Here is a 12,089-nt window from a genome sequence, read left to right on the forward strand (position 1 = left end):
ACCCTTTACCCACAAGTCATGTCACCTAGTTGCCAAGGGGTCTAGAAGTCCCATTCATCTTTACCGAGGAGACGAGGTTGGGTAACACTACGAGGCCTTTATAAAGTTCCACTAGCTTTAGAAAACCCGCTACAGTTTCTAGGAAGAGCAATGTAGGAATCCCATGTCTGGCCGCCATGCAGCAAAATCAACCCGAGAACGTCCCTACACGCCTACTCCTCTACTGCACTTGCCCCTTTCGGGTAAGGTAGTCCTCCACTAGCATTCCTAATTAGTCAGCCAAGGGTGTCCCTTTCCACCCTTGTGGTGGCACTTGGTTCTCAAGTTAAGCTTGATGTTCAAATTAACATAATAGTCTTGTCATGAACAATAATTAAAACCATAGTATAATTGGAACATGACCATAATGTAATATTGATCCCAAAACCATATATATATATATATATCTACAACTATTAAGCGTCATCTGTAGACTGCCCCCGCTCTTCCCTTCCTCCCGCATCCCGCGCGCGCGACAAACCACCTCCACCGAGTATCCCGCCGCCCACCCGCTGCCTCCCGCATCCCGCGCGCGCGGCAAACAATCGCCACCGAGTATTCCCCGCCCGCCCGCCCCCACCCAACCGATTCCCCCGCCCGCTGCCTCCCGCATCCCGCGCGCGCGGCAAACAACCGCCGCCGATTCCCCCGCTGCACGCCAGCCCCCACCCAGCCGATTCCCCCGCCGAGGATCCCGTCGCCCGCCCGCCCCCAACGCGCGTGGGTCACGCGCACGTCGCGCCCGCTCCCTACGCGCGCGCCTGCCGCTGGCACATCCCACCATCATGTCGCTCCCTACACGCACGACGCCGAGCACGGCCCCGAGCTCTCCGCCAACTAACGCCACGGATCCGTCATCAAATAATTCCCCAGCTCAAACCCCTCTTCAATCCCCTGCTCAATCCCCTTTTCAATCCCCTTTTCAATCCCCTGCTCAAACCCCTTTTCAATCCCCTACTCAATCCCGCACCACTTCATTCCCCCGCCCTGCCCCCTTAGTTTCCCCGCCTCGCCACCTTCATTCCCACGTCAGTGTGCCGTTGGAGAGGAAAGCAGTGTGCCGCTGGAGAGGAAGGCAAAAGGTGAAGGAGCTTGCCCCAAAACCGGATAGGAACGATATCTGCTATTGCTCAACCGCGCAGGCCTCAACCAAGGTATGCCATTATGCTAGACTCTCCAACGAAGTATGGTATTATATGTTTGTTCATACTCAGTTTGCTAGGAGCAATATTTGAATTGTAGACCATGTATTGTTTTGTTTGATTCTGAGCACTTAAGTTTCATGTAAAATATAAGTAGAACCACCAGAGGGTTAATGCCACAGACTTCTAATGCCTACTGCCCCATCCATGCACAAATTATTAACAAGTTGCTGCAGACACACCTTTTACTACTTGAAATAACATAAGACTGTTTGGTGAATTTACCAAGTTTCGCAGAATATCTGCTGCATCATCTGATAACTATAAATAAATGTGCAAATTATTAGCAACCCATGGTTGTTTGTCACGATACAGTCATAAGTTGTTAAAATGCAAGTGAAAAAATAAAATAATAACTGCAAATCATCTAGAGTGAGAGTTCATCTACAAAATTAGCATGTCAATGATAAAAGGTCTGAGAATACTTGTCCATGGTTTGAATACTATAATAGGTGTTTCGTTTTTAAGGGTATAAAAAGGGACACAATAAAATACAATTCTGTTCGGAACTTCCGCTTGGTGCCTCCCCTTCTGTGTCAACAATAGTTTGTGCACTGAGAAACCTATTGTCCACTTTGCATGGTGGCCGCTATTTTGATAGAGCATTTGAAGCCAATGTCTTCCCCTACTGCCAAATGCTGTTAATTTAGCCCTACTGAGCACTTGTAGGGCTATACCAAGAATAAAACAAAAACCATATTAAGACACTACTCAGCAATATCTTTCATATACAAATAAAAGCATTGCAGAAAAAAGGCGGTCCCAATACCATAATTCCGTTGGCATTGGAAAGTGAAGAGCATACGTACACGAATCAGGTTCATAAAAAAAGGCAAATCATTGATTGGCTAGGTTCATCAGAGGCATGGTTGGATTGGCTCAGAAACCTAATTCAGTTTTGGTATAATCAGAAGGGTTGGAATACGCCATACCCTTAAGATACCGTCCTAATAGGATCCTCATAGCAAACATAAAGAACTAGCATGATCCAAAAAAACGGAGACAGAATAAGGCTGCACCAGGAGACAGGAAATGGCAACCCCAACATCATAATAATGTTTGCATTGTAACGCGAAGAATAAACTACATCAGTCAATTTGATAATAAATTGCAAAATTGGCTGGGTTCATCAGAGGCATGGTTGGATTTGCTCAGAATCATAATTCAGTTTTGGTATAATCAGAAGGGTTGGAATAAGCCATACCCTTAAGATACCGTCGTAATAGGATCCTCATGGCAAATATAAAGAACAAGCATGATCTTAAAATAGAGACAGAATAAGGCTGCACCAGAAGACAAAACGGGATAATCCCAAGATCTTAATCATGTTATCAGACATTAATAATAATAAACTTACAAGGAAAATGTGCAGTATACTAACTTCTCCATAAATGGCCCATTTAGAGAGAAGAGGGTAATCACTAGCAATTCTAACTGGAGCATACCAGGAGGAGCAATAGCCTTGAAATCAGTGTGTTGTCATCATGCTTGAAACAGTCCTTTTGCATTTATCCAGTCACTGTAGCACACTACCTCTGACAATTGCATCTATCAATCATGTGTTTGGCATGAGCAGCAAGAGTTACTACTATAGTCTCTCCAATCTTTGGCATCCCACTCTTTTCTGATTTATTTGTAAAAATTGTGGATATGTCTAAGAGTGATATTTTGGGGGGCAATGAATCATTTTGCCCCAAGATTCATTGGATTACACAGTTCCTTTACTGTAGCTCGAAATCTTGAATCATGGAAGACAAGGATCCATCTTCACTAACTCAGAAGCTTGATAAAACATTCTCAAATTAAACAACATATTTGATCCTGGACATATACCAAGCTGGATCACGGAACCGGCAAGTTAATAGAGTGTTTGACCAACTGGAACCCAGAAACTGCATTAGATAAATAATATAAGAACAAACCTCTATGATATCCGAAAAGAAGCCAATAACATCTGCCACACACAGTGGTCTTCCTTTGTTGTGGATTCTTAGTTTCTCCACATCAGTAACAAAACCTCTTTCAAATTATAAGAGAACAAACATTTCTTTCTACTAACCTGTAGAACAGTTAAATTATTCAGAGCAAAGGACAGCTCTCATGATGCTCAAGTCCCCAGTGAGCTAACCTGACTACAGTCCAACACTAATTTAGAGCAGCTATACTGAAATGAAAAACTTTAATGGTAACATTTACGTGAGGATCCCTACTAAGGTTCTCCACATCACCAGCTCCAAATATTCTATGAGCTGGAGCTGTGCAAAAGAGACCCTATATGTGTGCATTATCATCTCATTTGAGCCACCACTTTTAGTTATCAAAGCACTCTGATCTTTCAGCCACCTCAGACTCACTCCAAATCCAGTATCAAGCGCAGTTCGGATGTTTGCCACCCAATCTTAATCAGTTCCTTCAGGCTACATCCCTCCAAGTGGGCTTTTGTAACATTTCCACCGGTACTGATTAGCATATGGATCTCCTCATGCTAAAATCCGATTTATTAATCCATTTAAATTGCCTAGACATCCGTTTAAAGGAACCTAATATTTAAAGAGTTCTAAGTTGGCTGGGAGCAAACATGTAAAGGGGAAAAATGCAATCACAGAATTTCTTCAAGCAAAGACGGTATGTTTTTTCCCTGATACTTTAGAGAAAATGTTGAATGGATTGCATAGTATTGGAGAAACTGAGAAGCTCTAAAAAAGGTTGAGATATTGATAAAATGCTTAGAAGCTCCCTAAACCCCTATCTAAAGATTTAGTCAGGGGGGTGGAAATAGAGAAGACATAGAAACAAACCATGCTGCTATATCAGTAGTACCGAAGCAATAAAAAAACTTATACTTAATTGTATTCATTAGCAAGTGCTACAATTGTCGGCTCTTCGGTTTCGCCATCTGTTTGCTCCAAGCAAATATTAATTTTCTTGCAGAATACTATGCTCAACAGATATACTATACATAGCTGACAACAGTTATAATGTACATAGCTGACATATGTAAATTACAGATTAGTGGCATGAAACTAACTTGATAACTGTATATACTTGATAAAGCTATGAGAAACAGAACAATGAAAGCAACTCGTAGTGATGGGTTCCTGTGTAATTTACAAGTTAGTTGGGTTGGAGCAAGCTTACTATGTAGGTATACTGGTATAGAGCATTAGCTTCTGTACATTATCATGAGACTGAGGATATTCTGATAGCGCCTTTTTTCATTTTAATCCTTTGATGTCTGCTGGAATTGCCCTGTCACCTGAACAGCAGCAGTTCTTCAACCAGCTTACCAAGCAGATTTATTGCATTCTCCCAACTCCAGCTGATCTGATCCTGAAGAATAATAGCACCAAAACACTTGTTGCGACTCCCCGGCTGATCTGATCCTGAAGAATAATAGCCACTAAAAACTAGAAGTACTGAACAATACTTAACAGCTATTTGACATTAACCCTCATTTAGTTGTAACATAAAGTACTGTTATAGACAGGGAGTTTAATATTGAAACAAATAGGTGCTGATCTATGTGAGTTACTTCACTGCATATCAACAAGATAACTCATGGATACAAAACTGAATATTGCTTCCTGTTTCTAAGTCGCAGAAGGTTAAATCAGCGTAAAGACAATAGCAGTACCAACATATGCTTTTGCAGCTTCTCTTGATACCACCACTAAAAGCTTGCATAGCTCCTTAATATCCTCTGCTTGGACAATGTCTGCTAAAAGGGGCCTGAAGTAGGATGGCACAAAACCATCAGTAGCAAACAGGTACGGTAGGCATTCCATGGAACTATTATATAGCTGATGGATAGTTACTTATAGGTGAAGGGGCCCAGAGTTACTTAAGCATTCATGTATAGTTACTTAAGCATTCATGTAATATGATTCTCAAGGACATATCCCTTTTTTCAAAATAAACATGTTTTTAATCCGATCAAATAAAAATCACAAAAGAACATAATTCAGCATCCAATGATAAAATATTTCTGGGACTGTAACATGTTCCCTTCAAACGGTACCAACTTTCGACTTGACTTACTCTCTCATCCTTGGACCCTAGAAAAAAATTAGGCAAATGATTAAATATGCACAATAAACCAAATCAAACTACATTAGAAATCAATGTGAGGCAATAACACATGAATAGATGGTCAATTCACAGTTCAAATTTACCTATCCTATTGAATTTAGTAAATTTACAAATGCCTAAATCATATAATTGGAAATAATTCAAGAGGATGGCGTCCATCGACACCCTTTGTCATATATTCGAGAGCAGACTGTCTACCTACACCGTAACATACATTGGCATACCATAAGTACTACTCGTGGAATCACAAGTGCTTATCATACGTGCTTTAAGTTACCTTATATTATTCCTTTTTGTTCTATACAGGTCGTTATCCCTTTTTTGAGATTAATGAATTTTGATATTCAATTCAAACTTTATTTCTTTTTAATTTGGTATGCCAATCTCCGTTTCTACATATTTGTTGTCTATCTCAATTTATTAAGCACCTGCTCATACCTTTGTGATGCATTCTGTTAGCGGTTTCATTACAAGTTGTCCTGCTCTTGATCTGAATTTACGGATTAGAATTTTGTCCAATTGGTCTTGCTCTTATTAGTTCTATATTCTGCTAAATTTAACAGCTTTTGATACTAAAACTATTGGTCTGATTATTATGCATTTGTTCATTGGCAATGATGCAAGCTACACCAGAGTATTGGATTGTCATTGCAGAGTTATTTTCAATGAATTATTGAAGTGACAAATTTGTGCGATTTCTGATACTTTTCAGATTGAGCGGATTTGGTAAAGGGAGCCAAGGACAAGCACTTGTCAGGATCCCTACTAAGGTTCTCCACATCACCACTCGCGTGCCCCCTTACGGTGAAGGTATCAAACTGTCTGTTGGTTGGCTTTGTTTAATTTTACTGATTGAGTTTTTAGTGCTTTCATTAATAGGAATACGTATTACATTGATTTGTTCACTATTCACTAATTTATACATGTGTTAAGCATTAAAGTGCTCGCAGTTCACAGAATATTATGCTTTTGTTAATTTTTTTTTGGATTCTATTTTTCTTAAAAAGATTTTTCTTACTACTATAACATGTAAAACTACTGTATCTATCCTGCACCATGGGAGGTGATTTTTGTTATTTACGTTATTATCTACTCCATGTGTTCCTAATTATTGGTCACTTTGGCTTTTCTATAGTATAATATTCCAAACTTATGTGTATTTTGGGTATTTATTGGGGTAGTCTAAAGTTTATATGCATACTTCCTATATATATAGGTTGATGCTATTTATCTAATGATAGTGGTAAGGCTTAGCTAATAGTATGATTTATGTACGGTGAGTTGCATCCGTTCACAATTCTCTTTCTCACATGCTTACGTGAAAAGAAATATGAAGTGGTTCAAAGGATACAAGATTTAGAAAGCGATGGATTCCAACAATCGGGACTACTCGACTAATTCGGTGTTTATGTTGATTTTATACGGATTTTATCAAAACGATTCTTATAGATCACGAATAGTACGTGTTTAATCAAAAGAAAAATTGGGCATCACAGTATCAACTCAAATGGCAGTAACAACACGTCCTGCAGAAAACTTTTACTGCAACCAAAGTCAGCAGACACCACCACAGATGGATGGGTTAGATCCGGCACATCTACTTTCTGAATGTCCACTTACTGAGGAAAGGAAAGCGAATGTCTGGATGGCACTTGCTCCTGCATCCCATGTCCCAGGCGTTGGCGTTGCAGCAGATGGTTAATCCTCCAGAACCTCCGCGACTGTCGGGCTGCGGCCACGACGTTGAGCCACATTCTTGCCGACGCCAAGCCACTCGCAGCCCTCTGGAACAGCGGTGGCTCAAAGTATCTCAGGAAGTTCCGAGCCAGACTTGCTGCAGTAGGCCAATATCAAGCATCCTCAGGGACAATTAAAAGATGTGTAACTATCATCTGGCTCAAACAAAAAAAAGTAAAAAATTCAGTTGATTTTGTTTTGGTTTGTTTCCTTTGAGTTCTCACCAATGTCAAAGGAATCGTCAACCTTAGGGTACAATAACTCAGGCACAATTAAAATATTTCTTGTTCTTAACAAGCAGACAATTCTATCTTGGTGGGATGGCATAACGGAAAAAGAAAAAAACAATAATAAGACCAGATTTCCCCAAACATAGTTTTGCAAACTGTACCAAAGATGAAGATGGTGTACCTGCCTTCGTAAGGGGGGCTCTGAACAACATCTTTAGATGGAATCAACTTTATTTCTTCTTAATTACAACTGGAACACCACTCATGTTAAGTAGGTGGAGCCAAATAACAAACATTTTTCCTCCAATTAAAAGCATAGAACAAACTCTGGACCCTTGACTCAATTGAACAAACCATGGCTGAACTGATACAACTCCTGAACAAACTCTATCCTAAACACTTGTGGACACCACTGACCCCATTTCAACTTGACTATGAAAACGAAGTGATAAAAGAATGTCAACAACAGCCTTAAAGTTACAAGTGGTGGATTTACATCAAATTTCCTATCCAGACATCATCTTATCTTCCAGTCTTCCTATGATATAATATGTCTTTGAAGACCTTCATTTCACCATCTGAATACGAAGGTTTTCTCCCAGTAACCAACTTCATTATCTCTTTCCCATTACTATCCTTTGAGATAGCCATGAGGCCTTTCAACAGTTGGTTAATAGTATCGACATTGGGAAACCAATTTTTCTCCATGCTATCCTTGCACAACCTGAATGCCAAATCAAAGTCCCTTCTCTCACAGAGGTAATGGACCATTGTCTGGTAAACCTTACTGTTTGGCTTGCATCCCCTCCAGTGCATCGCGCCAAAGACCGTCTTGGCCATCTCATGCTCACCCCTCATGAAGAAACCCTTGATAATTAGATTGTATGTGATCTCATCTAGTTTGATCCCCGCCACATACATTTTCCGTGCCATCTCATTTGCCTGCCACCCCCTTCCCCTGTTAACCAGGAACTGGATCCTCACATTGTAGGTAGCAAGTGTCGGCACACAACCCCTCGTCCTCATGAGATTCCACAAACCATCCCCAACCTCGCGTCGGCCACACTTATAGAAAGCAGCCATGAGCGTCATGTACGTGATGACATCCGGTCGCACACCAACACCCCATTATTGCACAGTTGTAAACGAAGACGCCTGCACGTTCCTTCACCAAGAGAACCTCCCAGTCAGCACCATCTTCCCCACCTTCAGGGCACCAGGAATGCAGCAATATTACCTCGCCACGAGGTCCTCTATGGCCCCCGATTACCAGCAATCGATCGCCACAAGCTTTGAAAGCTAGACCCCAACCATTGGATGGGTCAGCTCTAACAGGCAATGGCCTCAGTATGTTCCAGGCATTGTTTGCCTTGTCATACTTCTTGACCACATTTGTTGACTGGTCAGCGGCGTAGAGCTGGTTATTCACAACAGCAACAAGTGGAGGCGATTGAGACGCACTGGTTCCACCAGGGTACATATCAAATATTCTTCTCCAGGTCCTTGTTTCAAGGGTATATTCCTCTCCACAAGTCAATGAATCCCTCTGACTGGACACGCCCCCAATGACATAAAACTTGCCATCCATGAAGAAACCTGAAGAGAGCCGCCTAGGCAGGTTCATGTCTGGGATAGTATCCAAGTGGCCAATCTCTGAATTGTACAATTCAGCAGACCTCAGCATGTGTCCATTCTTATCACATCCACCAGCAACAATAGCAATCTCACCTGAGCTTCCCGAGGCAAAAAGGCAGCGGGGCAGATTCATTGGAGTGCATGGGGACCAACTGCGAGTCAGTAAGTTGTACATCCAAATAGCAAGGCCAGTATATTCACGGTCGAGGACAAGCAGCTGTGTTTCGACGTCAAGTGATTCCTTGTCTGCACAGGAGAAGCACTCGTCGCATGGCATTCTCGGTAGCCTCAACCAGCGCTTTCGCGAAGGATCAAATGCTTCCCAGGGCATCAAGCTACAAGCAAGATACACCCAGTGCTCAACAATGCCATATTTCCTTCGCAGTCTGTACAAATATCCATTGTTAATTAACAAATTGAATCTTTTGTTCAGACAAGAAAGGGAAGGGTAGTTTGATCTGCTTGCCCAAGCAAGGCAGTCTTGAGACAGGTCATCATGAAGGCCTGGGAAGTAGCAATCATTCGATCTGCTGCCACTTGAATCACCTCCTGATTGAGCCTTCGTAATGGGTTTCTGCTCCTTCAGTTCAAGTTCTTCACTATCCAAATCTGTAGCATATGGAACGAAATCTAATTCTGAAATATCACAGAACACATCTGAGTGTTTCTTCGACTCCCCATAGAAGTAGTCATTCCTGACCAACAGAAAGTAAGCAAGTATGTACTTCTGCCATGAACTCTAATCCTGCTGCTGGCCAAACAGCCTAAAGAGACGCAGAAGCAAAGAGCCCGGAAGGGCAACCAGGCTTCTTGAGTTGCAATCTTGTAACTCTTCCATTATTTGTCTGATCTATGACAAAATCGAGGACTTGACAAAATCGAGGACTTCTTGGTGTGGTAGTACATCTCAGCTCTCTTGCCAAAAGAATCGGCTTCCTGTCCGAGGAGTTTGAGCATGATCTTGACAATGAGACAGGTTTGAGAAATGAGCTGCAAAAAAATTGTGTCTAATGTAATCTACAGAGCAAGTTGAAATTGATAAAAAAGTGAGAGGCGCCTACCCAATATGGAATTTGTCTGCAATTAGAAATTAGTATGAGCTGTAGACGCCGTACTAGAGCATCAACTGGGCAATACAAATACGTCATACGCAATCATGCATGCCATTCACCTCTGCATGAGCTGCAGACTCATGAACTACAAGCCTTAATCACAGTCACACCTACAGTCCAAAATAAGTGCTCAACCAACCAACCCACACTGCTCCTATGTCGTGATATATCAATGTATTATACTATTTTACAATTTAGTTTAAAATATTTTCAAATGATAAAAGGTTTTGATGGAGCCAGCCGTATTGAACCGTGAAAGAGTTGCATTGGACAAGAAAAACAGGATGCCTATGTAAGTTATATATTATAAACAACAGTTAACACAAGATTTCGCTATCAAATTTATATGAACGTTATTTAGTTGCATGTTTAATATAGCTTCAGGTTGTTCGACGACTATAGCGATGAAGATTTTTATGGGGTACAACGGAAGTATAGTATTGTCGCTCGAGTTGAAGTTAAATTCCCGATTGAACCACGTTATCGTGACAGGCAACATTACATTTTGTCTGACATCAATGTAAGACAACCCCTCTTTAAGATTCATTTACATAACTACATATAATGTTCGTACCACAATCTATTTTGTGCTGAAATCAAATTAGGGAGCCAAAATCGAGGCCATTGCAACTCGGTATGAGATAGTCAAATACTTCAACAGTTTGCTCCATGAAAAGCATGTCTACAAGATGCACAACGTATGGTTTGGTCTTAATCCGGGTGCATTTAACTTTCGACATCTAAATGGTACCATAGAGTTGTATTTCACCCAACAGACTGTCGTTGAGCCCTACGCTGTCCCAGTTCAAATGCCGCCATTTCCAAAACATATATTCTTGAACCTTGATGATATTGCCGAGCTGCCAAACAGGACTTTAGTTGGTAAGAATATATCGATCTACTAACCCTATTAAAAATTCCTTTACACAAAATTGAGTATTAATCCATATTTAATTGTGCTTTTTGTAGATATTATGGCTATTGTAGTCCACTTGGATACAATCCATCGCACAATGTGGGGTACATTCAGGAAGATTGTTATAATGGATGCTAGGTATATTCCATTAATATTACCGATATGATGTTAAATCTATTAGTACTAATCTATTCTTCACAAAATCAATGTCGCAAGGTGGTCTTTACATACCATTAAAGTTTGGGGTGATTTACTAAACAAAAATGCACTCCGTTGGGCGTTGGCTAATGAGAATTATAGCATCATAATTGGGACCATGTTTCGGCGGTTCAGAAAACAAGGTACAACATATGTTTACGCCTTGCAAACACATTATTCACTAATTTTTCTTTTATAATGATTCATATTGAATATTTAAATATGCTATTATAGAGTGTCTCGAATCAACTGACCATACAACAATACACTTCAAACCGTTCCATCACAACACCCATTATTTTGAACGTAAGTATTTTATACGATTACATACATCAAAATTATGTACTTGTTTTTCATTATATTGTGAACTGAGTATACATGTGATTAAATGTTGCACTCATTGCAGCAATTCAAAAGGCTTTGGTGGCACGGAACGATCGTCAGTTTGCCGTTAGATATCTTGATGACCAAAGGCGTAGACAGAGTCTGTAACTTTTGCAAATCTGAATTTTATGATGGAATACATGTACTGTTATTGATGCAACTTACATGTGTCAAGATTTGTAAAACATTTTGTTGTACTGGGAAATATCAATGAATAAGTGGAACATGAAATCGTTTAGCCCGTACGTTTTCCATTTAGAACACTATATTAGTTTAATGTCGTGTCATGTTTGACATTAAAATCGTAACTTCGCTCGTGAAATTACGTCAAATATGCATATCAAATCTGGAACAAATTTAATGTACATTCCGTATACCGAAGCCCATCTATAGGAGCTAGGCGTGCTCCAGGAAGATATTCCACATCACCAGAGTTATGAAAATAATTACTTAGCGTGTCACCCATATCCATCTATGCTTTTCAAACTTGGAATATAATAACATATCTTATACGGACACCAAAATCGTTCTCCTATCACCTCTCTCT

General features: G+C 40.5%; 1 long non-coding RNA gene, 2 other non-coding genes and 1 pseudogene across 3 annotated transcripts; 1 reads left to right on the plus strand and 3 right to left on the minus strand.

The window, feature by feature from the left end:
• Positions 1–2,113: 2,113 nt before the first annotated feature.
• On the minus strand, positions 2,114–2,212 carry LOC111589803 (small nucleolar RNA Z118/Z121/Z120). Its single transcript, XR_004851718.1, has one exon. It is a non-coding gene; the product is annotated as a small nucleolar RNA Z118/Z121/Z120 (small nucleolar RNA).
• A 173-nt stretch (positions 2,213–2,385) lies between these two features.
• On the minus strand, positions 2,386–2,484 carry LOC111589912 (small nucleolar RNA Z118/Z121/Z120). Its single transcript, XR_004851717.1, has one exon. It is a non-coding gene; the product is annotated as a small nucleolar RNA Z118/Z121/Z120 (small nucleolar RNA).
• On the minus strand, positions 7,820–9,673 carry LOC109939266 (pentatricopeptide repeat-containing protein - kelch-repeat protein pseudogene; annotated as a pseudogene).
• LOC103632451 (uncharacterized) lies at positions 11,210–11,587 on the plus strand. Its single transcript, XR_002263410.1, has 3 exons — positions 11,210–11,301; positions 11,393–11,464; positions 11,565–11,587. It is a non-coding gene; the product is annotated as an uncharacterized lncRNA (long non-coding RNA).
• Positions 11,588–12,089: the final 502 nt, after the last annotated feature.

This window comes from Zea mays, chromosome 7, assembly GCF_902167145.1.
Source record: "Zea mays cultivar B73 chromosome 7, Zm-B73-REFERENCE-NAM-5.0, whole genome shotgun sequence".
NCBI classification, from domain to species: Eukaryota; Viridiplantae; Streptophyta; class Magnoliopsida; order Poales; family Poaceae; genus Zea; species Zea mays.